We start from the raw sequence: 26,990 nt of genomic DNA, 5'->3' as shown, positions 1-26,990 counted from the left end.
TTCATTATTTCACAATGAACATGTCCAACATGTTTGACCAGCATGTTTTCCAATGTTGGGTGTGCTCATATTCACTTGTGTTGAGAGAGAGAGAGAGGAGGACTTACCATACATTCATCTTTCTGCAAAGTTTTTTTTTTTTTTTTTTTTTTTTGGGACTTTCCACCAACCTTCAATTTCATCTCTATACATGGTGGATACATATAGATGAAGAAGACATATAGAACATTAGGGAATCAATAAGGCATAAGATATGCCTTGTAAGACAGTAACGTTATTTTCTCTCCTTTATGAAGAGAACTGGGGTTTGAATTCCTCCCCTGTTGTTATAACTTATCAAATTAAAAAAATACTTATCAAATTAAAAAAATAATGATAATAATAGTACATAAGATATTGCAAAATGAACAGTGAATAACAAAAATTTCCATAAATATATTATGAAGTGCAGATCAAATATTTTAGAAGTGTAGCAAATCATGGTGTTAAACAACACAATCTACACATTTTTCAGTTTCCCTCAAATAGGAATGATTTTTCAGTAGGGGAAGAAATAATCACACAAGACCACTTCCAATTGGAGCTAATGAATCCCAGCAGTAGTTTGAGAGACTAACATTCGGGAAAGTTTGACCAATCTGCAGAAAAATTACTAGAAAGAAATCCATACTCAACTAGAGTCTAGACCAGCTCTATAAAACAGGTGTCACCAGCAGCATCACAAACTAAGCTGATGTTCCATCCATGAGATGGAAAATCATCATTGCAATCTCATTAGATGATCCTTTTCTAAATTTTTAACTAGCATCCAAACTAATTTCCAACCCATTGCTGGTGGGGCTAATCCTGGAATATCCCTGATGTCCTTGTTGTTTGGGTTCACGAGCTGAAATAAAAAAAATAAAAATCATTTAACCAAATGGAAAGAAATGGGCAATGCACTCTTATAAAGCCAGCTGTTTCTCAAGTTATTAATGGCTTTTGACAGTCACATGAGACTTGCAAAACATGGAATGTTCTTGGTGACTTAAGACACCCTCTCTCTATACAAGGTTTAAGACATGTTGAAATGAATAACATAGAAGCAGTAAAAGGTTCTTAAATGATCTAAGAGGCCGTGAAACAAATTTTCTGGACAATGCAGTTATGAAAACAACCAAACTATTCATCCTTGAACTCAAACTTATATGCAACTTAAGTAGAACCAACTTCACTGGGATGTATATGAATCTGGTATCTTTTCATTACATACAGAAACTACTATAATATTTTCTATTAGACAAAATTCCTTGACAAATCCACAACCAAATAGACATGTGTTTATCAGGTATCCTTAATCATCCAAGCATTACAACAAAAATGCATGAGCCATAAGGTTGTATGAAAATATAAACCCATAATTAACTCTAATTTTAGCATGAAAGGCTGACAAGAGTAGTAGACACATCAGTGAAAACTAGTACATTGGTGAAAAAGATGTAGCAAGGCATTATTTATATTCTTTGGTGCCCCTTCAAAGAGATCGATTCTCTTGTTTTCAAAGAATTGATGCATTTCTGTATCCACAACAAATTGAAAGTAAATCCTAAGAAAAGAATAAGAAGCATTCAAGTAATTATTCAGTGATGCAAAAGATTTGAAAACAAAAGAAATGATATTATGACACACAAGAACTCAATGAGTTTCAGATGAATGTCATACAAATATAAAATTTTTATTTATAACTTCCGAATAAATATATGATCACTTCACAATTATCAACATTTTTCAGATTAGGCAACATTGACCAGAAGATAATCCAAGCATTGGTCCCAACCGATTGGGGCCAACTCCATTAATCCTTCTTCTTTTTTTCTTTTTCTTCTTTTTTTCGTTTTTGGTAGCCTTCCTATATAGTTTGAAGTTTTGATGCACATAAGTGTTAAACAGAGAAGGTGATTCAAATTGAATTTACTTAAGGAGATGAGGAGCAGGACAGGTAAAAAAAAATGATGCTGTGGTTGACTACAATAAGAGAACAATTAAAAAAAAAAAATGCACAACTTAACCATTAAAATTCAGCTGAACCAGGCGTCTGAGGGAAAGGGATTGTGTCTCTTATATTCTCTATTCCTGCAGCAAATTGCACAAGCCTTTCAAAGCCCAATCCAAATCCCGCATGAGGAACTGGCAAACAAGAGATAAAAGTACACCATTACAACAAAGCATAGAAGTAATTTCTTGGTTATCACATAACTACCTTTTAAAAAGAAATTACATATATTCTTCTTTAACCATTTTTTAACCCTATAAAATTTAAGTCTGTCAACACAGTAATGAATAAGAGCTGTAACTACAATATTATTCTCACTCTTCAACTACACTAGTTAGTTGAGATTTCTTATGAAAAGAGCTCAGATTGTCTGCCCATGTGATCCAAATAAAAATGTACTTGCTTATTTGGACTATATTAGGTGTATGTCTGCAGCAAAGTGAGAAACATTATATAAAGCAGCCTACTCACACTTCTCTTAATTTTCTATTTCAGCCAAAAAAATGCACCCACTTTCCTTTCTGCTCCCATTCCCATATAATGAATCTTGTAATCATAGAAAGTCGGCACACATATCTATTTTCTCCATCCCACCAAATCAAATCTAACTTCAAGTGCTCTAATCTATTTATCATTTCCTTTTTTTGCTATTTGTACCGATGTTATTTTGCCTCTCTAACCCTTTTTGCTCCTTCAGCATGATCAAATCACTCTTTCTTACCGGTGTAGTTATTACATCTTCATTGCACAAAGCCTAGCCATTTTATGCTACTTCTGTCATCTTGTTCACAGTAGGTGCCACCCTCACTTGAAACAGCAAAAATAATGTGTTTTCAACCAATGATTGGTACGTTGTATCATCTAACCGTAACTTTGAGGCTTTTGTCAGCTAATGAACTCTGGAGAGGCCAGCAATGTGTATAGATTCCATTTTGATTTATGACTATAAAACCAATGTCCCAAATTATGTTTCACATTTGAGAAAGCACAAAGTTAATTTAAGACAATGCATTGACACATGATATATATATATATATAGTGGATTTAACAATTACCTTTGTTGTAAAACAATGTAACAAAAAATGTACGTCACCAATTTGAATTGGCTTCTCTTGTGCATTTAGATTTATTTGACAGAAGGTAATACGGAAAACTGATCATTTTAATGCATAGTTTTCTACGATTTGGCACTCAATTTGGGACACAAAAAATAGTTCAGGACAAAGGGGGCAACATAAAGCATTAAAAAACTAATAGTAAGAGAATAAAAATGCTAAAAATAGAGTTTATGACAAGTCAGATGCATTTCAGGTGGATAAAATTATCTCTGCTGCTTTAAGAACTGAAAATAATGGTAAATTCTGACTGATGTTAACTTACTGCTTTTTAAGAGCAACATATGAATTCAACTCTTTGATCTGCATAGAGTATGAACATCATTCAGTACATTTGGGATGCAAGATTTAATCAACTGACACGAAACTAAAATTTGGCAAAAATCTATAATATCTAAGGCTAAATAGAAATAAAGATAACAACACACCATTGACTTTTCTTTTTATCATTCAGCATCTTGTTAGCGTCTGGATCATTTCTACTCTCCAAATCCTTGGCTTGTCTGTCGACCTCTTTGATAAGCCTAAAAAGGCAAGACAAAATTATCTTTCTGACTGGGAAAAAAAAAAACTAACATAAAAGGAAAAGGAAAACACTTGTTTTATATGGGTAACTAGAACTCACACACCTGCATAGGATTCAACCCATAAGCCATCCTCCACCTCTTATTTAGGTAGGGAGCAGATGGAATTTGATCCAAGGATCATTTGCAAAAGGAAAATGAAAACACACACACAAAACACCAACAGCAAAAGCAGCAGCAGCAGCATCATTATATAAGACTATTTTCTAATAAGTTTTTGCTAAGCAATTAAACCACAAACCCATCGACATTTGAACCTGCGATCTCACCCACCACCCCATTCTTGTAGGAGGTGGAAGTGACATTAAACCCAACAGCCATTGGCTAATACAAGACCTATCTCAGATCACCAACTTTGTTGAGTCACAACTTTCAAGCAACAATTAGTAAAGTAAAACCTGTTCTTTGGGCAGAAATAAAACATCCAAGGTTATAGGCAAATTTTAATTATATCTAGATCTTAACACTGCATAAGTCCTTAAGCATATTATTTACTATGGAAATTGGAAATAGCTTAAAGGGGGTGTAGATTCAGAATCTATGTCCAATATTACAATATATAACATCTATGTATAAGACTCAATGTCTCACTCTCAGTGACAGTGAATCTTTAGTTGATACAACAAACAAAAGCAATACGCAATAGTTCACCTTTTAACAAGGCCTATTAAGACTTAAAATCATATATTGCAAACATTTAAACTTTGCTGAATTACAAGACTCATGAGTCATGACATGTGTTTGTATTTATTACTTTGAATTTTGTGTCAGGGTCAATGTTTTTTTGTTTTTAGTAACATAATTTGAACTTCACTTAATTTTGTTGTAAATTCAGGTTAAGAAGTATGACTACCAGTGAGATCGTTGATCTACGTTTTGCAGGGTAGTTCATGTTTTGGACGTTGGCTGTGGGGTTGCTAGTTTCCGCATACCATCCCCTGGCGCATATATATATATATATATATATAAACATGTGTTCTTTGCACCAAAAATTGATAAGATGAAAATCCAAAGAAAGTGTTGGTGCATACTAAATACAGTATATTCATTGTACAAATTATAACACAATCCCATTGAAAAATTATAATATTTTGGGATAATATTAGCTCCTCACACGTGAATAGTATAAATATTGAATAGTTACCCATTTATTAACTTCTCATTCTTTGACTACCAAACAGGAAAAAAATAAAATTTTTGCAAACTGTAATTCACTTTTTGATTACTTTTCTTTTTCTAACTTCAATTATACGTAGGTGTGCAAATCATAGAGCAAAATCAACATCTGAACCAGGCAAGGTGTCTTTTGTAAATTTCTTCAGCATGAACCACAGACCCAAATGCCGGTAAGGAAAAAAGAAAACATTATTATATACATCAGACAGTAACAAGAATTACAAAAAAAAAAAAAAACCGTTAAAGAGGGACAAGAAATCTCAATATGCATTTGAATATCAGTAGAAGTTTAGCAGAGCATTACATATGCTTAGCCAAAAAAAAAAACAGAGCTTTACATATGCACCACACAAAAAAGAAAAACGATTTATAATGGTAGGAAGAAAGTTGATAACTCACAGGTAAAAGAAGTGAAGAAAAGAATTCCCCATCATCCTCATCATGGGCTTCGCTTATTTTGATTGGGATCTTCTAACCCTAGATTTCATCACCAACTGAAGAAAGTGTCATCATACTCCATTTCACATCTCAATTGGGATCTTCAACGTCTTGCTTTTATACCACACGAAACCCAATTTTCTCCACCTCCAAGCCCTGGGTCTTTATTTCAAGCTCAACTTGATGGAATCTAGGAGTTTTCAGAAGGCGGGAATCGAACTTGGACACACTGTGCAGCCAAAGGTGATGCAATTCAACTTTACCATATTCTGACGTAAATTTAGGATAATCTGTGGGGCATCCAGTCACGCTAATCATATGGCCCTGTTCGTATCTACGATGAAGATCGCTGGGTAAAAAAACAACGCACAAAACAATTCCACTCCAAGACCCAGACCCAGGCAATTGTATCTTCACTTTTTTTATTTTATAAGTCCTAGTTTCGAGAGAACCAGAATCATAACGAGAGACAACTGAAGAATCACATATGTTCACTTTTTCAAACCATTTCGGAATTTCCCTTCCAGGAATAATATAACGTTTCTCAAATTGTTGCCTACTTTGTCCCTGAAATATACAAACCATGATATTGGGGGTAAATAAATAAATAAAACCCAACACACACAGACAGAGACAGAGATAGATACCTGAAGAATATTAGCGTAATTTCCCAAGTAGGTGATATTTAGAAAACACACTATAATTAGAGAGAGAGAGATACCTGAAATATGTTACTGAAGCTTTTAATATTGTAAGCCAATTTGAAGCAGNAGCAAATTTGTATGAAGATACTTATTAACAATCTTACCTTCATTCCTTCCCCAAGTAGTTCAATTTTGCTACGTGGCAAACGAAGTTCACAAGCCCAACTGGCAAAGAATGTAATGATTTTAAAGGATAATCATTGCATTCAAATAGCTCAAATTATTAGGTAAAGGTAAAGTGTCAAGTTGCAGGGAAATACTACAAATTCTCATAAATTTAGAGATTAGGCATCTTCAAAAAGACGTTAGGGTTAAAGTAGCCCCTTCTGGTTTTTTTGATGATGTGAAACCTTGCCAAGATAAAGCCTTTTGTACCCATCCCCAAAGAGTAACCAATAGAGCTAACCCTTGCCAAGATAGAGCGCTTAGGACCCACCCCTGAAGTGTCACCAATGGAGCTAACCCTTGTGGGCTCCAACATTCCTCTTTTCTTCATGATAAATACTTGTATCCTTGGCTCCTTTATAAATGCAATATCTTTGAATAGTTCCTGCTTCGGCCCTTCAAGTCCATTATAACTTTTTTTTAGTACTCGATAACATCTAGCTTGGGATTTCTTTGAGCTTCTCAAACTCATTTTCCCATTCAACAACTTCTTTTAGACAAAAATGAACCGAAACGATAAGAGCTAAAGGATGACCGGCAACATAATTCAAAAACCTTTGGATAGTTTAAATATTTATCTGGGACAAGTTCATTTTTAAAGCTTTTGAACAAAAAAGATGAAGAGCGTCTTCATTTTTCAATGCTTTAACTTCATATATTTCATCTATTAAATGTGTCTCTAACAAGTGCTTATCTCTTGTTGTTATAATAATTCTACTGCCCCGACCAACCAATCACGCTTCCTAGCTACTTTTGTAACTGGTTAAAATCATTTACATCATCAAGAACAAGAATAATCATTTTACCACGTAACCTATTCTTGATCATGTGTTCTCCTTCATATTTATTTTTATATTCAAATTTGTGTCATTTAATATTTGAGAAATAAGATTTTTTTGCAGTGAAAGTTCACCTTCTTTTCATATTTTTCCCTAACATATCAATAAACAACAAGCTTCAATTCTTTAGAAAACATCTTATAGGCAACTTTAGCAAGGGTTGTCTTCCCCATTCCCCCCATCGCCCAAATCCCTATAAAGCGAACATCATCCTTTAACCAAAAAAGCTAAACATGACTCCAATTCTAACATTAGAGATTCTATTCCAACCAACCCTTAGTAACTTTTGAGAATTCACGACTCAATTTTTGTGATATTAGTCCCACAATGCTTTTGACAGCTGTAGAAAGAGGACTGCAATGAAGAGAGAACAAGATATGATCACCAATTAATAGGTCCCATGAAAATATGGTAGATATCAGGTGTTCGAATCTATTGACTAAATAAAAATATGTAAATAGATAGGCTATGACATAAATTAAATGAGATCCGATGAAGGTTTATTTATTTCAAAAAATAATAATAAAAAGATATGTCAATTAAAGGTTTAAATGGAGTTACATATATAAAAGTGGGTTAGCTTAGAGTTACACCGGGTGTAACTTGAATCCAACCCATATATATGGATTGAGTTCAAGTTTCATATAACTCTAAGTAATGTTACACTACTCAATATTTTTTAATTGGATGCAATTTTGACAAAATATACGTTAGATTACATTATTATCTTCGTATATTCTCCATGCTTGCAAAATTTCAAGCAATCAAGATTAATAGCCATGTCATTAATTAATTTTTTAAATTCAAGTTTTTGTAGTTTAAAATAATGCATAAAAAATGAGTTTATAGATCAAATAATATATAACATCTAATTTGACATGAAATTAGCATGATTGTTAGAACATATAGAACATATATTCTCCATATTTGCAAAATTTCAAGGCAATCAAAGATTAATAGCCATGTCATCAATCAATTTTTTAATTCAGTTTTTGTAGTTTAAAATAATGCATAAAAATGAGTTTCAAATCAAATAGTATATAACATCTAATTGGCATGATTGTTAAGAACATATAGAATATATATTTAACAGTGAAATTTTCAAAATATGAATTCTATAACAAGTTAGTAGGTGGTGTAACATTATTAAAAGTACATTAAAGTGTAATTTGAGCCTAATCTTATATATGTATATAAATGTGTGTATTTTTCAAATAAAAATTACATATTCTTTACATGATATTTTGACAATATTAGCCACATGACTCAAAGCAGTTTTCCATGTTTCCACCTTCTCCTTAATTGTTTTTCATGTTCAACAAAAGCATGTGCAAAAGTTCCTATTTGTTTCCGCACATCAGATGGATCCACATTGTAAAAAATAGGCAAACTGTTATTTTCATTTTTGTCTCGCAGTTAATGATCTCTACAAGTTCATCTAAGCACCAAATAGAAGATGCATAATTTTTTTGAGAGAATGACCACGGCAAATTATATTATGCTTTAGAAGAGAAGGGTATTAACACTTTTAAGGACGATCAAAATTTTGAGAAAGGAAAAACTATTAAACCAGAACTCCTTAAAGTGATAAAAGAATCCAAATTTGCGTGTTCATTCTCTCAAAAATTATGCATCTTCCATTTGGTGCTTAGATGAACTTGTAGAGATCATTAACTGCGAGACAAAAATGAAAATAACAGTTTTGCCTATTTTTTACAATGTGAATCCATATGCGGAAACAAATAGGAACTTTTGCACATGCCTTTGTGAACATGAAAAACAATTCAAGAGAAGGTGGAAACATGGAAAGCTATTTTGAGTCATGTGGCCAATATTGTCAGATATCATGTAAAGAATAGGTAATTTTTATTTAAATTCAAATAAAAATTACCTATTCTTTACATGATATCTGACAATATTGGCCACATGACTCAAAATAGCTTTCCATGTTTCCACCTTCTCCTTGAATTGTTTTTCATGTTCAACAAAGGCATGTGCAAAAGTTCCTATTTGTTTCCGCATATCAGATGAATTCACATTGTAAAAAATAGGCAAAACTGTTATTTTCATTTTTGTCTCGCGGTCAATGATCTCTACAAGTTCATCTAAGCACCAAATGAAAGATGCATAATTTTTTGAGAGAATGAACACGGCAAATTTGGATTCTTTTATCGCTTTAAGGAGTTCTGGTTTAATAGTTTTTCCTTTCTCAAAATTTTGACCGTCCTTAAAAGTGTTAATACCCTTCTCTTCTAAAGCATAATATATAAAGTCCGTAGCAGTATTGCGGGTGTCCTCACCGCTAAAACTTAAGGAAAACTTAGGAAAACATCGTACGTCCATTTGCTGGTAGAAGAAATAGATGAACTTGGAAAAGATGATGAACTTGAAGCCATTGAATCAAGGAATAGATCTGCATGGGAAAAAAAGTCAATTAGAACTGAAGATAAATTGAAAAGAAAATAAATTATGAAAGAAGAAAAACTATTTGATGCAATGGCTTGAATCTCTCCCTTCATCAGAATTCAGATGAGTCAAACATTACCCTTTTTTTTGTTCTTTATGAGAAAGAGAAACCACAAATAAAGTCACACTGTTCAGAACTCAGGGGCGAGTGTTGGGTATGTAAGGCAAAGATGGTCTAGGTACAGATAATTTTTTTTTTTCCCCAAGCCAACAACAGAGCAAAGTAGATTGTTCATAATACCGGTTGTAACAAAAGAACAAGACAGAAACTTTTAAAATAAAAACAAAAAAAAGAAGCATTAAAGTTATAATTTGAGTAGAGAGTAAAAAAAGATGCATAAATAAACATGCATTCACAACCAAGTGAGTAAAGGTGTCAAATAGGCAGATTTGGGTGGTCATAATTAGATTGGATATATAAAACCTATTTAACTAATTGCTTCTATCTCAAATCTAACTCAACCCAATTACCAATTATTATAGGTAAATCCCAACTTACTCAATTATCAAAATTACTAAAATACCATTATAACAAAAACCCCAACACTTTCTTGAATTCTCTTTTCCACTCTCTCTAGTTTCTATTTTTGAGATTAAAAAATTCCACAAAGCACATCCTCGTCAGCCATTATATTAAAAATCCAAATAAAATTTTTTTTTTCTATTTTCTCTAACTTTCTTGGCAACCAAACAGTGCAATAAATACAAAAAATGTCATTTCAAGCTCAAAATTTTCCTGGAATATCGAAAGCAACTATCCTGGAAACAAATAGAAATTCTACGGAACCAAAAAAAGAGAAAAATGAACGCATCCTTATCAATTACTCCATTCTTAAATTACCCAAATAAAAAAAAAAAAAAAATCAAACCCAGTAATGGTGTTTGAGATATAATGCGAAAACTATCAAGTCAAAAATTACCCCAACTCAAGCTTTTGTCTTTCACGATCAGTGAGCTTGGCAGCAAACCCATTGAAACTCCTTTTGTAACTTCTAACCAAGCAATTTTCTATAGAACTAGAGAGAGAGGGAGCGAGCATAAAAAGTAATAATTGCTTACTAGTAATACAATAAAAAGTTCGAGTGGTGCTCCGGTGGAGATGACGGCGAGCCGAGTCTGGACTTGGTGATGAGCCGTCACGTTTTGGCGGCGATCTACTCGAGTTTAGGGCGGTTCGAGGAGGCGATTTGGGTTTTGGAGCGGGCCATTCAGGTTCCAGATCCTCCTAGAAGCGCCAATCACGCGTTCGCGGCGTTTTTCGGTCACATGCAACTCGGCGATACGTTTTCGATGCTTGGACAGGTGGATCGCTCAATCGCTTGCTATGAAGAAGGGCTTAAGATCCAGATCGAAGCCTTGGGCGAAACCGATCCACGCGTCGGAGAAACTTGCAGGTTTGAATTTTTGTGCTTTTGATTTGCTAAATGTAGATTGGATTGCCATAAAGAAATGTGTTTGTTGTGCCTCATTGTTCTCTGTGAGAGCTAGAGAGAGAGCAAGCGAGAGGAGAGAGAGACAAGTGTTTGGAACTGGCGCTCTGCTTCATTTGTTGAAGTGTGCTGTGGGTTTGGGAGAAGGAAAACGGAAAGTGAGATGAAAGTAGTGAGTTAGGGGTGGCTGGGAAAGTTATTACAAAGAACACCCGTGAATAACTTTTTAAAATTGAGTGAACACCCGTGAATAAATGAACACCCGTGAATAACTTTTTAAAATTGAGTGAACACCCGTGAATAACTTTGTTAACAGGTTCAAGTTTAGGCACATCTTCTTCCCGTTAAAATTGATAGAAGCTGTGGATTCCACACATTTTTCCAAATTTTGTTTCTGTCCGATTTGAAAGAAAAAAGAGAAATGATTAACTTTTTATACAAGACTACTCTTGTACCCTCGTAAAAGTATAAAAAAGTTCTGAATATTTTTATAAAATTACTTTTAATTCTTCCTAATAAATTATTTATTTATAATTTACAAAAAATAAAAAAGAAAATAATTTTTTAGCATTATTTTTTCGTTGGTTTTTTTTTTTTCAGATGCTTGGACAGGTGGATCGCTCAATCGCTTGCTATGAAGAAGGGCTTAAGATCCAGATCGAAGCCTTGGGCGAAACCGATCCACGCGTCGGAGAAACTTGCAGGTTTGAATTTTTGTGCTTTTGATTTGCTAAATGTAGATTGGATTGCCATAAAGAAATGTGTTTGTTGTGCCTCATTGTTCTCTGTGAGAGCTAGAGAGAGAGCAAGCGAGAGGAGAGAGAGACAAGTGTTTGGAACTGGCGCTCTGCTTCATTTGTTGAAGTGTGCTGTGGGTTTGGGAGAAGGAAAACGGAAAGTGAGATGAAAGTAGTGAGTTAGGGGTGGCTGGGAAAGTTATTACAAAGAACACCCGTGAATAACTTTTTAAAATTGAGTGAACACCCGTGAATAAATGAACACCCGTGAATAACTTTTTAAAATTGAGTGAACACCCGTGAATAACTTTGTTAACAGGTTCAAGTTTAGGCACATCTTCTTCCCGTTAAAATTGATAGAAGCTGTGGATTCCACACATTTTTCCAAATTTTGTTTCTGTCCGATTTGAAAGAAAAAAGAGAAATGATTAACTTTTTATACAAGACTACTCTTGTACCCTCGTAAAAGTATAAAAAAGTTCTGAATATTTTTATAAAATTACTTTTAATTCTTCCTAATAAATTATTTATTTATAATTTACAAAAAATAAAAAAGAAAATAATTTTTTAGCATTATTTTTTCGTTGGTTTTTTTTTTTTCATTTTTACTTCCAAACACATACATAAATAGTATTTTCTGTCTCTTTTTTTTTTTTCAAACTATTCCTTTAATTTTTTTCCCTTTCTTTAAATGAGTTTATTGGTGATATAGGTACTGTTCAAAATTATTTAGAAAAATAAGGAAAAAGAGTGAATTTCGGCAATAGTGTTGCCGAAATTGCAAGAAAAAGTATAAGAGAGTGTAAAGATAAGTGATGTGATGGAGGAGGAAGAAAAAATTAAATTTCAGTAATGAGATTATCGAAATTCTTGCTGCCTGACGCTACTGCCCAAGTGAGTGTGAAGTGCCCGAAATGCTAGTGCTAGGTGAAGTGCCCAAAGGGAAACCAATTGTGGCATCCAAATTGCCGAAATTGTAGGGAAGGGAGGAGAAAGAAAATATGAATTGTGGCAACCAAGTTATTGAAAATGGGAGGGAAAAAAAAATTTGTGGCAACTAAGTTGCCGAAATCTTGGGGAGGAATTTAAAAAAAAAATGGTGGCAATTGATTTGTGACAATGGCATTGCCAAAATGGAGAGAAAAAAAATTTGTGGCTGATTTGTGGCATTTTATATAACTAAAATTGATTCCCTGATTATTATAACACAAAGTAAATAATTATTATAATGCATTTCACATGGCATGAGACATGGCTAGTAGTTAATAAATATATATTCATGCATGCCATCGGCTAGTAATTAAAAAATATATATTCATTCACAAGACAAGTCAGACTATTCTAAAGCTTATATATTCATGCATGCCATTGGCTAGAAATTGCAAAATATATATTCATTCACAAGGCAAAAATCATGCATGCCACACATTTTTAAAAAAAAATTATTTTTCAAGATTTAAGCATCTTGGTTGCCACAGTTTATATTTTCTCTCTCCTCCCTTCCTTACAATTTCGGCAACTTGGTTGCCACAATTGGTTTCCCTTTGGGTACTCCCCAGCACTAGCACTTTGGGTACTTCACACTCACTTGGGTAGCAGCTTCGAGTAGCAAGAATTTCAGTAATCTCATTACCGAAATTCATTTTTTTCTCCCTCCTCCATCACATCACATATCTTTACTCTCTCTCATACTTTTTCTTGCAATTTTGGCAACATCGTTGCCGAAATTTACTCTCTTTCTTCATTTACCCAAATAACTTTGAACAGTACCTATATCACCAATAAACTCAATTTTTGCAATATTCAACCAAAAGACTCTAGATTTACAGCATAAAATTATGATTATATGAAATCTTCGGTGAAATTTACGATGTGACTAGAATTTTTCTTTACAAAGAAAAAGAAAGAAGGAGCAAGCACAACTTTTATAGTTCTTTACACGTATGTAAAAAAAAAAATTCCCAATCCTTCTACTCATCGTGTATCAGTCCACCCAGGAAAATGCTAGAGAGAGAGAGAATGTGAAATAAAGTAACTTTATTCAGAACATGACAAAAACGTTACATTTTGGGTCACCAAGTTTTCAATACAACTTGGTGTTTCTTCTACCATGCATGCAAGGACGACACACCTCGCATACTGTGCCAACGTGTTATTAATGAATTTGTTTAGCATTAATTTTAATTTAGCATATTTTAAAAATGAGCTAATAAATTTGTATTCTAAAATTTAATTTTGTGAGCTGAAGTTTAACTATTTTTATTTTTTCTTTTTTAATTTTATGCATTTTAAGATATAATGAGTCATTTTTAATGCATTTTATTAAGCAATAAAAGTACTTAAAATTTTTTTAATTAAAATATATAAATAAATATATTATACATATAATTTTTTTTTTTTTAAATGGGGCTTTTATTTTATTTAGGGCCTTTTTTCTCTCGGTGACTTTGTCTTTCCGAAAATGAAGGGCCAGAGTCTTCTATTTATTTAACTTAAATTATATATATTTAGTTTGTTTCACACTTTCACTCACTGCACTATTGTTTGATTGGATGGGACACGTTTTTCTTTTTTGCTATGATAGCTTTTCTGCCTGCAGCTCCTCTTTGTACCCTTTCCTGCCATGATAATTGATAGGAGTAGGACACGCTTTTTCTTTCAAACTTAGCCATAGGCATATGATGATAGGAATTAGGGGCAGTGGAGTACAGGCTGGTTGGTTTCATACTTTTTTTTTTTTTTTTTTACCTGACACTTTATTTATTATTATAAATTATTATACTAATTAATATTTGATGTGTATCATATCATCTCATTTATATTATAATGATACAAATTTATTAAATTATGTATTAAATTAATTTTTATTTGTATAGGTTTAAATTTTAAAGCGGTTACGACTTTAAAAAATTGCAATAACTAGATTATGTTGTTTTATACTTTAAAAAATTCAATATATTATTTAATTAATATTTAATTATAAAAATGTTTCATTTAAAATGTCTGAGTTGAAAGAAAAAAGAGAAATGATTAACTTTTATACAAGATTACTCTGTACCCTCGTTAAGAGTATGAAAAAGTTCTGAATATTTTCTAAAATTACTTTTAATTCTTCCTGATGAATTATTCATATATAATTTACAAAAAATAAAAAATAAAATAATTTTTTAGAATCATTTTTTCCTTCGATTTCTTTCCTCTTTTTATTTTTTTTATTTTTTTTTAAACAGATACATAAATAGTATTTTCTGTCTTTTTTTTTTTTTTNCATGACAAAAACGTTACATTTTGGGTCACCAAGTTTTCAATACAACTTGGTGTTTCTTCTACCCATGCATGCAAGGACGACACACCTCGCATACTGTGCCAACGTGTTATTAATGAATTTGTTTAGCATTAATTTTAATTTTAGCATATTTTAAAAATGAGCTAATAAATTTGTATTCTAAAATTTAATTTTGTGAGCTGAAGTTTAACTATTTTTATTTTTTCTTTTTTAATTTTATGCATTTTAAGATATAATGAGTCATTTTTAATGCATTTTATTAAGCAATAAAAGTACTTAAAATTTTTTTAATTAAAATATATAAATAAATATATTATACATATAATTTTTTTTTTTTTTACAAATGGGGCTTTTATTTTATTTAGGGCCTTTTTTCTCTCGGTGACTTTGTCTTTCCGAAAATGAAGGGCCAGAGTCTTCTATTTATTTAACTTAAATTATATATATTTTTAGTTTGTTTCACACTTTCACTCACTGCACTATTGTTTGATTGGATGGGACACGTTTTTTCTTTTTTGCTATGATAGCTTTTCTGCCCTGCAGCTCCTCTTTGTACCCTTTCCTGCCATGATAATTGATAGGAGTAGGACACGCTTTTTCTTTCAAACTTAGCCATAGGCATATGATGATAGGAATTAGGGGCAGTGGAGTACAGGCTGGTTGGTTTCATACTTTTTTTTTTTTTTTTTTTACCTGACACTTTATTTATTATTATAAATTATTATACTAATTAATAATTTGATGTGTATCATATCATCTCATTTATATTATAATGATACAAATTTATTAAATTATGTATTAAATTAATTTTTATTTGTATAGGTTTAAATTTTAAAGCGGTTACGACTTTAAAAAATTGCAATAACTAGATTATGTTGTTTTATACTTTAAAAAAATTCAATATATTATTTAATTAATATTTAATTATAAAAATGTTTCATTTAAAATGTCTGAGTTGAAAGAAAAAAGAGAAATGATTAACTTTTTATACAAGATTACTCTTGTACCCTCGTTAAGAGTATGAAAAAGTTCTGAATATTTTCTAAAATTACTTTTAATTCTTCCTGATGAATTATTCATATATAATTTACAAAAAATAAAAAATAAAATAATTTTTTAGAATCATTTTTTCCTTCGATTTCTTTCCTCTTTTTATTTTTTTTATTTTTTTTTAAACAGATACATAAATAGTATTTTCTGTCTTTTTTTTTTTTTTTACAAATCTATTCCATTAATTTTTTTTTCCCCTTTCTTTAAACATAGTGTTAATTTCAGAGAGTCATTGAAAATTTCCCACTCCCTTCGTAATACTGTATTGTGGTGGACCTCACATAGATTTACAGCACAAAATTGTGATTGTGGGAGGGTGTATGGAATTGGGTCATGCTAACGAGTGTCCTAAAGGCACTCATTAGTAATTCAGTTAAAGAAAATTTTTATGAAAAAATTAAAAAAATAATTAATATTTTGACAGTTTTTTTTATTTTTCATAAAAATAATGTTAAAATTTTTTTAAAATAAATTATTAATCAGCGTCCTAAAAACACTCGTTAGCATTTTTCTATTAAATTTTTGATGAAATTTACGATGTGACTAAAATTTTTCTTTACAGAGGGAAAGCAAGAAGGAACATGCACAACTTTTAAGTTTTAAGGCTCTTTACGCGTACGTAAAAAAAATTTCCAATCCTTCCCCCCAGGAAAATGCTATAGAGAGAGAGGAATTTCCAAGAAACCTTTATTATTTTGGCATGGTGCTTCGATCAGTGGTCATGTCTGGGAATTTGATAGGTTTGATGAAATGATTAGGGTTGAAAATTGAACAAAGTTGTCAAGAGCTGTGCGTGATTTGGGGAGGTCACGGAAAGCCGATTGCTTTGAAGATAAAAGTTAGTGTGGAAACTCACTGGAAACCACCACATGGTGACTTTTGTGGAAAGATTTTTCAGGTCTCTTTTTTTCCCTCTGTTTCTATTCGCCAATTCCAATCACAACGTACCATAATCTAACAAAAAGGCCATATTATTAACATGCAATTTACTAACATGTGCTTTTTAAGGTATATATTAGTAAAATATTTTTAAAAGTTTTTAATAAAAATTTTAAAAAGCTAACAAATTTTTTGCCAATTTTTTTAATTTTCAAAATTTTAAAAATAAATAATTAATATATACCTTAAAAACATGGATTAATTGTACCTAACTATTAACATTATCCATTATCCAAGGGCGACAAAAGTAAAAGAAATGGGGTCATTGGCGCAAGTCCGTGCCAACGTAATGAAGGTTTCTTGGAAATTTCCTGTCTGTCTCTCTAGCATTTTCCTAAGCGGATTGATACATGTTGAGGACTAGGAATGGAAATTCCTTTACATACGCGTAAAGAACCTCAAAAGTTGTGCTTGATCCTCCTTTCTCTCTGTAAAGAAAAATTCTAGACACATCCTCTTTTGTGCTGTGATACTGTGATACGAGCCAAGTGAGGTTCACCACAATACAAATACTTACTAAGGGGCTGTGAAATTATCAATTACTCCCAAGGGAAAAAAAATTAAGGAAATAGATTTGGGAAAAAAAAATTAAGGAAAAAAGAGAGAAAGAAAAAGGACAGAAAATACTATTTATGTATGTGTATGAAAGTAAAAATGAAAAGAAAGAAAAGAAAAAGAAGGAAAAAATAATGCTAAATTTTTTTTTTTTGTAAATTATAAATAAATAATTCATTAGGAAGAATTAAAAGTAATTTTACAAAATAGTCAGAACTTTTTTATACTTTACAAAATATATAGTGAGTTTCCACACTAAAACACTAACTTTTAACTTCAAAGCAATCGGTGCCCTCCGCAAATCACACACAGCTCTGGACAACTTTGCTCAATTTTCAACACTAATTATATCATCAAACCCAGCTAATTCTCAGTCATGAGCACTGAAACAAAATGTAATGGTAATGAAAAAAAAAAAAAAAATTTTGGGTAAGAAAAACAAAAACTTTATACCCGGTCAAAACAATATAAAAACTTAAAAAGAACTTTTATATTTGGTCAAAAAGTAACGTAAAAGGAACAATGCCAGTTCCACACAGTTTTTAGAGAGTTGCGCCATGACCCATTTCTTTTACTTTTGTCATTCTCAGAAAATATTAATAACATGGTTTTTTTTTTTCGTTAGATTGTGGTACATTATTTGGGATTGGAAATGGCCAATGGAAACGGGGAGAAAAAGAGAATGTTTAGTAAAGTAGTTTGAAAATTGTTGTTTGTAATTTTTTAAAATACATATGATTAAAAAAGTGTGTTAAAATATCTGAAATACTGTTTAAAAACTAAAAAATATTATTTAAAAACACAAACCAAACGGGCCAAAGAGTCCTGAAGTCTTTCCACTTTCCACAAAAGTAACCGTGTGGTAGTTTCCAGTGAGTTTCCACACTAACAGAGTTAACATCCATTTTTAACTTTAAAGCAATCGGCTTTTGATGTTCTCTGTTAAGTGTTAATCACGCATAGCTGTTGACAACTTCGTCTAATTTTTAAATAAAATTTTATTAATGTATATTTTAAGAGCATATAATAGTATAAAATTTTTGAAAAAAATTTATCAAAAATTAAAAAAAATTTAACAATTTTTTAAATTTTTCATAAAATTTTTTTAAAGACAAATTTGTTAATGTACAACCTAAAGACGTACATTAACCGAACTCCTTTGTCTACAGTGATGGATATCCCTCTGGAGTTATCAAGAGGGTTTAGTGGGAAACCAACGGGCAAAATTTGACTTTGAGAGGATAGGTGATTTGATGTTTTCTTGCGTCTGTCTTTGTCTTGGACGTCAGGCTAGTCTGTGCAGCCCTGAATCATCTTCGGACCCCTTTCCTTACTCTTGTACTTTTCTCATTATTATAATATAAATTCTACCTATTCAGTAAAAAAAAACACTACGCAATTTCCCAGACATGAGCGCATAAACCCCACGCCAAAGTAATGAAACTTTCTTGGAAATTTCCTCTCTCTCTCATATTTTCCTTGGTAGATTTTCTTGAGAATCTCAAAAAAGAAAAAAAAAATTTTTTCCTTAGTTGATTGATAATTGTTCCGTTAGCTGATAATACAGACGAGAGGAAGTAGAAAATGGAAAAATGGAGAAAAGCTGTGGTCGCGTGGGTTCCACACTTTTTTTTTTTGTACTGTCCGAATTCAAAGAAAAAAAGGAGAAATGATTGACTTCCATACAAGATTACTCTTACACCCTCGTTGAAGTATGAAAAAGTTCTGAATATTTTGTAAAATTACTTTTAAATTTTAATTCTTTCTAATGAAATATTCATTTCTAATTTAGAAAATTATTTTTTAGCATTATTTTCTTCATCTTTTTTCTTTACATTTTTTCCATGTAAAAAAATTTAAACTTTAAACTTTTCTTTCGACACGTACACCCTATTTTATATATATACTTTATGAACTATAAGAATGCACGATCCGCTCACCAAACTAAAACCTTAAAACATGTGTAACATTTTATCTCTTCCGCCACTTTTTTAATTACCCTCTCTTGTTTGTTTTGTTTTAAAAGGAGAGAGAAATGAGTTTTTTAATGTTAAACTCTGTTAGTTTTAGCCTAGAACAAACAATAGAGGTTGTATTATAGAATTATACATTTATTAGGGGATTAATTACCACAAAGTATATAATAAGATATAATTTAGAATGCAAAAAATTAATTTATTCAAACCATAAAGAATATTTTTCCCTTTTCATCTTTTTTTTTCCTTTTTTTTAATCGTTTTCCACTTCTTTTTCCTTCCTTTAAAAACAGTGTTAATTTTAGTGAGTAATTATAAATTTGACTCCCTCTTCACAATATTTGTATGGCGTTGGAACTAAACCTCTTGGCTCCCATCACAGAGTCACAACACCAAATTGTGAGAGCATGTATATGAAATTTAGGGTGAAATTTAGGATGTGTCTACTAGAATTTTTCTTGAAAGGGAGGGAAAGAAAGAACAAACACAACTTTGAAGGTTTACGCACATGTAAAAAATTTCCAACCCTTCTCAAGGTGTGAGCCTTCCCCATGTGAAGGGCGGAGTAGTATTCAGTATTCACAATAATAGAGTGTTTGAATGTATTTGGAAAAAAAAAAGAATAAGAAAAAAAATAACCTCAAAAGTTGTGCTTGAAGATTTTTTTTTTTAGGAACTTTGAGGAAAAATTCTAAACATTGGGTGTGTCTGAATTCTGAAATAAGTTGAGCTTTTATTTTTAGATTCAGATATTCTAAATTTTTTATGATATTCTATCAAATAGATTTTATGAAATCTAAACAATCTTTTAATGATTTAATAGTTTGAATTTTACTATCTAAATCCTTAGCTTTTATGTACAGTTTTTTAAGACCTCACATTTTTTTTTTTTTCGCTTTTTCAAATTTTTTTAAGGTACACAAGTATACTTTAGTACACTTTCAACAAAAAACTAAATAAGTAGATTAAATTTCACTGAAAATTTCATGTATTCTCTCACAATTTTGTGCTGTGAATCTGTGATGGGAGCCAAGTGAGATTTAGTTCCACACAAAACAAATATTGTGAAGGGGTTAAGAAATTTTCAATTACTATATGAAATTTACATATGTTTAATGTAGGGCTGTCCACGAGTAGGGTCGGATCGGGTTTAGGGTTAATCCACACCCGACCCGATTGGCTCAAGTGAACATAAAATGGACCCGCAACCGACCAAATGTTCGGACCAAAACTGACAGCTCGGGTCATCGGTTGAGCGGGTCGGAACCGTCGGGTAGTATCGGGTTTGAAAGAAAAGAAGAAAATAGAGAAATCACAACCAAACAATACAGAAATCAAAACCCAAAAGAACAGAGACACAGAGAAATCAAGCCAAAATAAACAGAATCAACACCAAAGGACATAGAAATCAAGCCAAAAGAACACAAAAATAAAAACCCAAAAAGGACACAGAAATCAACTCAAAGAACACAGAGAAATCAAAACCCAAAGGACATAAACCCAAACACAAACTGCAAAAATCACATAGCACAAACAAGAACTCAGATCTATGGACTGAAATGAAGAAAGAAAGAGAGATATCACACTAAACCGGCACCACCACCACTCCCCTCACCCATCATCACCACATCATCACAAGATCAGTGCGAAATCTTAAAAAAAAATTACATTTTTTACTGACCCACCATCAGATGCACAAGATCAAAAAATATTTCAAGCAAATTAGAGGAGGCTTTGAGAGGGGTTTGAGCAGCTTGATGACGACGGCGGCAGCAATAGGAAAACTTGACCATGGCAGCGGCTGTAAGAAGGGTTAGGGTTAGGGATTTGAGAGAGAGAGATTAGAGAAGGAGAAAGCATGAACATATGAAACTGAAGGAGAGAGAGCGTACAAATCTGAAAAATGAAAACTTCTCACAGGTTGGGTTTTTTGCCCTATTTTTAAACTTCTTACGGGTCGGGTCGGTTTTTACGGGTTATGAGTTGTGGAACCCGAAACCGAACCGAAAACCCGAAAATTTATCTCTAACTGACCCGCAACCAACCCGTTTTGGTAGTCAGACCCGCCTGTTGGTATTCGGGTCGGTCCGGGTCGGACGGGTGAGTCGGGTTGACGGGTTGATGGATAGCCCTAGGCATGGTGTTTCAGTGGTCACCGAAAGCCGATTGCTTTGAAGTTTGTGTTATGTCGGTTTGAAATTCATTTATTTTGTTAAAATTAAAAATTTTTTGCTGAAAATACTATAAATAAAAGTAAAAGTTAGCTGAAATAATACAGTAGGACCTATAAATAGTACCAAAAATTGTAGTGAGACGTATAAATAGTAATAAAAATAAGCTGAATAATAAAATAAGTTGACGAAATTAATCATACCATCCAAACACGCAACGTAAAAACTTGCTGGAAAGTGAAAACCACATCACATGGTGACTTCTGTGGAAAGAGCTGTGTGAAATGCACCATTGGCATTTCCAATCACAATGTACCACAATCTAAAGAAAAAGCCATGTTATTAATTATTTTCATCTGAAAGTAACAAAAGTAAAAGAAATGGGTCATGGCGCAACTCTATCTCTATAAAATTATGTGGCATTGTCGATAATATGTAGCATTTTCATATTTGTGTTGACAAAAGCCTCCTCAATTCTTGAAGGTTACCTTTTTTTTTGTTGAGAAATCTTGAAGGTTAAAACATGCATTACAATTGTGGGGGGAAAAAACCCAGAGCTACTTAATGGGCCTGGGACACCCTGTTAAGAACTATTATATTTCCGATGAGCAATCGATGGTTGGGGCGGCCCATCTGAAGCAGGAAGCCCAAAAGTAAAGGGGGAATACTGTCCGAAGAGGTCACTACTGGTCTGAAGACGTCTTACTCCTCGGCCACAAATAGTCTTGATTAAACAAACGTGTAGAAGGTCCAAATAATCTTCCTAACAATCCCAATGATAATGATAAGTTCTGGGGGGATCCGGAGATGATCAGAACCAAAAAATATCTAAAGGAAAAGCTGCTACTACCATATTTAATGCACTGCAACAGCTTTTCTGGCCGCATTTATGTGGAGAAGACCCCTGAACAGTGTAATCTCGGCTACCGCCATTCACAAATAACTAAAGTAGACACATGACGTGACATGCACTTGAGTAGATACGCAGATCAAGAACAAGTGGACGATGGAGATGATAGGAGAAGATGCTATATAGAGAAGAAGAGTCCCTGATAATAAGGGACGGAGGAGTGAAAAAAAAAGAAAGAAAAAAAAGCTTTTCTGTAGCTTTGAATGTTGCAATCACTGTTTACTTAATAAAACATCTCTTCGGACATTCATTCATGGAGTTGTTCAGGCATTATTTCATGTTATCATCACTGCAATTAACCTAGCCAACTATTGTTTACTTCATAACCAGCCTAACTCTTTCGCCCGCTCTCTATAAATTTATTGTCTTGGGTTCACTGGGCCTTCAACCCATATCTTTTGGGCTTAGGTTACAAAAACAGACCCTACAACAATCATTTGCTTTCAATCCACAATTAACCAAATTATATATATATATATATATATGTATGTATGTGTGTATGTATATGTAGCTTCTGACTAGCTATAAAAAATAAAATTTCACATTACTTTTTTATTTGAATTTTGACATTACTTAGAATGATAGTTTAAATCCCCCTCTCCAACTATCAAATTAAAAAAAAAAAATCATTATCTTTTAAATGTTTCATTTTAGTGTTTATTCTTTCAAAATCACTTGTTTCGGTCAATATAAAATGACATAAATGCAAAATTTTCGGTGAAATTTAATCTACTTATTTATTTTTTTTTGAAAGTGTGCTAAAGTATACTTGTGTACCTTGAAAAAAATTGAAAAAACGAAAAAAAAGCAAAAAAATATGAGGTTTTAAAAAAACTGTACATAAAAGCTAAGGATTTAGATGGTAAAATTCAGACCATTAAATCATTAAAAAATTGTTTGGATTTCATAAAATCTATTTGATAGAGTACTCTAAAAATTTAGAATATTTGAATCTAAAAGTAAAAGCTCAACTTATTTCAAACACACCCTATGTTTAAAATTTTTCTTCAAAGTTTCTCCAAAAAAAAAAAAAAAATCTTTCAGAGAGAGAGAGAGAGAGAGAGAGAAGGAACAAGCACAACTTTTGAGGTTATTTTTTCTTACTTATTTTTTTTTTTTTTTCAAATACATTCAAACACTCTATTATTGTGTAGACTACTCCGCCCTTCATATGGGGTAGGCTCACACGTTGAGAAGGGTTGGAAATTTTTTACATGCGCGTAAACCTCCAAAGTTGTGCTTGTTCTTTCTTTCCCTTTCTTTCAAGAAAAATTCTAGTAGACACATCCTAAATTTCACCGAAAATTTCATATACATGCTCTCACAATTTTGTGTTGAGAATCTGTGATGGGAGCCAAGAGGTTTAGTTCCAACGCAATACAAATATTGTGAAGAGGGAGTCAAATTTATAATTACTCTCTAAAATTAACACTGTTTTTAAAGGAAGGGAAAAGAAGTGGAAAACGATTAAAAAAATGGGAAAAAAAGAGATGAAAAGGGAAAAATATTCTTTATGGTTTGTGTAAGGTATGAATACCCCAAGCTCCTGAAGCATTATAAAGGGTAGTGGGGCGCTCTCTCTAACTGATGTGGGATTACAAGTACAAGGTCTAGCCCTTGCTTGGTCTTGCACTCGGGGACGAGGGGCAAAACCGCACCGCGGTAGGATACAATCAGATGGGGTATTCATACCTTACAGTTTGAATGTAAAAATAAAAGGTAAATTACTTTTTTGCATTCTAAATTATATCTTATTATATACTTTGTGGTAATTAATCCCCTAATAAACGTATAATTCTATAACACAACCTCTATTGTTTGTTCTAGGCTAAAACCAACAAAGTTTAACATTAAAAAACTCATTTCTCTCTCCTTTTAAAACAAAACAAACAAGGGAGGGTAAATTGATATTTTAATACTGCATTCCATTAGATTTAATTAAAAAAATGGCGGAAGGGATAAAATGTTACACATGTTTTAGGGTTTTAGTTTAGCGAGCGGATCGTGCATTCTTGTAGTTCATGAAGTACATATAAAATATTTTGTAGGTGAAGAAAGAAAAGTTTAAAGTTAAATTTTTTTTTATATGAAAAGAATGTAAAGAAAAAGATGAAGAAAATAGTGCTAAAAAATGATTTTCTTTTGTTTTTTGTAAATTAGAAATGAATATTTCATTAGGAAGAATTAAAATTTAAAAGTAGTTTTACAAAATATTCAGAACTTTTTCATACTTCTACGAGGGTGTAAGAGTAATCTTGTATGAAAGTTAATCATTTCTTCTTTTTTTCTTTCAATTCGGATAGGACCAAAAAAAAAAAATGTGTGGAACCCACACGACCACAGCTTTCATCCATTTTTCCATTTTCTACTTCCTCTCGTCCAGTATAATCAGCTAAAGGAACAATTATTGTATCAATCTCAACATTCAAAAACATTGTGCTAATTTCAAAGAGAGAGAGAGAGACAAAGAGGGGAAGACGGGGCACAACTTTTGAGAAGCAAACTGCAGAGTGATGCTACGTTACGTGAAAGTTTCTAACTCGAATCTCTTCTCTTTTCCACCAAATAGTGTTAATGTCAGAGAATCTCTATCCACCAAATGTTGTGTTTTATTAATTTCAAAGAGAGAGAGAGTAGACTGGAACAACTTTTGAGAAGAACACTGTAGTTGTTGAAATTTCCAACCAATTTTTTGCCCACCAAACATTCTGAGAGAGGGAGAGGACAAACAAGTTTGGCATGGTGTAGGAAATTTCCAACCCTTCATTTGACGTTTGAGCAGATTGCAAATCACGCACATGTAGGAAATTTCCACCTTCGTTAGAGCATAAAAGAGGACAAACAACTTTTTATCATATTGCTTTGTGACCAGTTTTTTTCCTTTTGTTGAATATTGTCATATTGTGACTCATTCATTATAAAGCTCTATTTACATTGCTTTTCAGAAGCTTTTTAAGTGAATTTTACACTATTTTTTGATCAGCTATAAAGGTTTTTATTTTATATTACTTTTTGACTAGCAGTAACGGTTTACATCATTTAATAAAGAATTAAATAAATCTTAACTCTTTTTTTTTTTTTCTTTTTTGGTAAACAAAATAAATCTTAACTCAAACTCAACTCGGGTTCCATATAAGATAGAAAATTAAATGATCTCAGAATTTTAATAATCAACTTGATTCAGTTTAACACAATTAACAACCTATCTCACAAAATCCAAGAATACTTTATTATTCAAACAAATTTAAACATATTTTGAGGAGGACTTAAGTTTTAAGTTTCAAGAAGTAAAAATCACAACCACCCTGTAGTTTTTCTTGGAATATATTTATGGTGAAATCACCAATAAAAAATTCTCCCACAAAAGTTGGCATACACCTTGTTAGTTGAGAAACGGAGAGAGGGATTTGCCTGTTGAAAAGAATTGCTATTTCGTAGAAGATTTTGTACCACTGAAAAATTGCATTGTTGATCAACAGAATGATTAGTAGTCATTTTGAATTTAAAGCCATCAATATATGATATTCCATGGGATTTGAGGCATGTATATTGACCAAATAGCTATAGCCATTTACTGTAGGTTATCTTTGTCTAATGGCAAAAATATTCCAACAGTAATTTCCTTTGTCAATATTTGCGCGAATTACCACAATATTTTTTTTTTTTTTGGGCTGAAAAATAAATGGGTAGAGGGGCGATCAGTGTGGCTTCCCTACCTAGGCGTGACCATAGTAGCACTCTACCCACTTTCAGGCAAGACGTCATACTCTCGGTCTATAAGAAACTCACTTATTATTCTTTTGGACCATTTGGGATGGAGATGGGATTTAAAAAGCACCAACACATAGCTAGTTGTTGAGGCTCAAATCTAAGTCTTGAGACTTGCCAGCCCGGTATNATATCACATCTGCTATTATCTAGAATTTTCTTCTTTCAATTGGACTTTTTTTTTTGTTCAAAAATACCCTCATTAATGAAGGATAATTTAATTTAGAAATATGATCATAACTGTCAAATAACAAATTTCATTTTGAATTCAAAAAGAGAAATCTTAAAATTTAATATTTTTTCCCTTGATATTCAAAAAAGAAATTACAATTATTGCTTATATTTAAATTTTATTCTTTTTATTTGTTTGATTTTTTTTTTTAAGTCTAGCTTACCTCTAGTATTTTTTAACTGGAATCTTTTTTTTTTAATGAGAAACGGTCACATCATCTACTAACTAAATAAAAAGTAGAGAGTAAAACCCAATACCACTTGTCATTGTATAATTAAAATAAAAAGACATGTTCGGTTAAAAAAGTATTGGAGGTAACAAAACCTAAAAAATTAAATACTTCGAAATTATAATAGATACAAATTATTAACCTTTACTCAAAAAATAGAATAGCCTTTGAGCACATGCTCAGAGTCT

General features: G+C 32.1%; 1 long non-coding RNA gene across 2 annotated transcripts; it reads right to left on the bottom strand.

The window, feature by feature from the left end:
- Positions 1-411: 411 nt before the first annotated feature.
- On the bottom strand, positions 412-11,359 carry LOC136061573 (uncharacterized). Of its 2 annotated transcripts, none has more exons than XR_010632509.1 (6): positions 10,579-11,359; positions 9,354-9,466; positions 3,576-3,671; positions 3,413-3,450; positions 2,049-2,166; positions 412-886 (listed from the first exon to the last, which is right to left on the bottom strand). It is a non-coding gene; the product is annotated as an uncharacterized LOC136061573 (long non-coding RNA). The 2 variants fall into 2 exon arrangements; XR_010632508.1 differs by lacking the exons at positions 9,354-9,466; positions 10,579-11,359 and adding exons at positions 5,307-5,912; positions 6,067-6,122.
- Positions 11,360-26,990: the final 15,631 nt, after the last annotated feature.

The sequence above is a fragment of the Quercus suber genome, unplaced genomic scaffold (assembly GCF_002906115.3).
Source record: "Quercus suber isolate HL8 unplaced genomic scaffold, Cork oak 2.0 scaffold_294, whole genome shotgun sequence".
Lineage (NCBI taxonomy): Eukaryota > Viridiplantae > Streptophyta > Magnoliopsida > Fagales > Fagaceae > Quercus > Quercus suber.
This window is presented reverse-complemented; position numbering and strand designations above follow the sequence as displayed.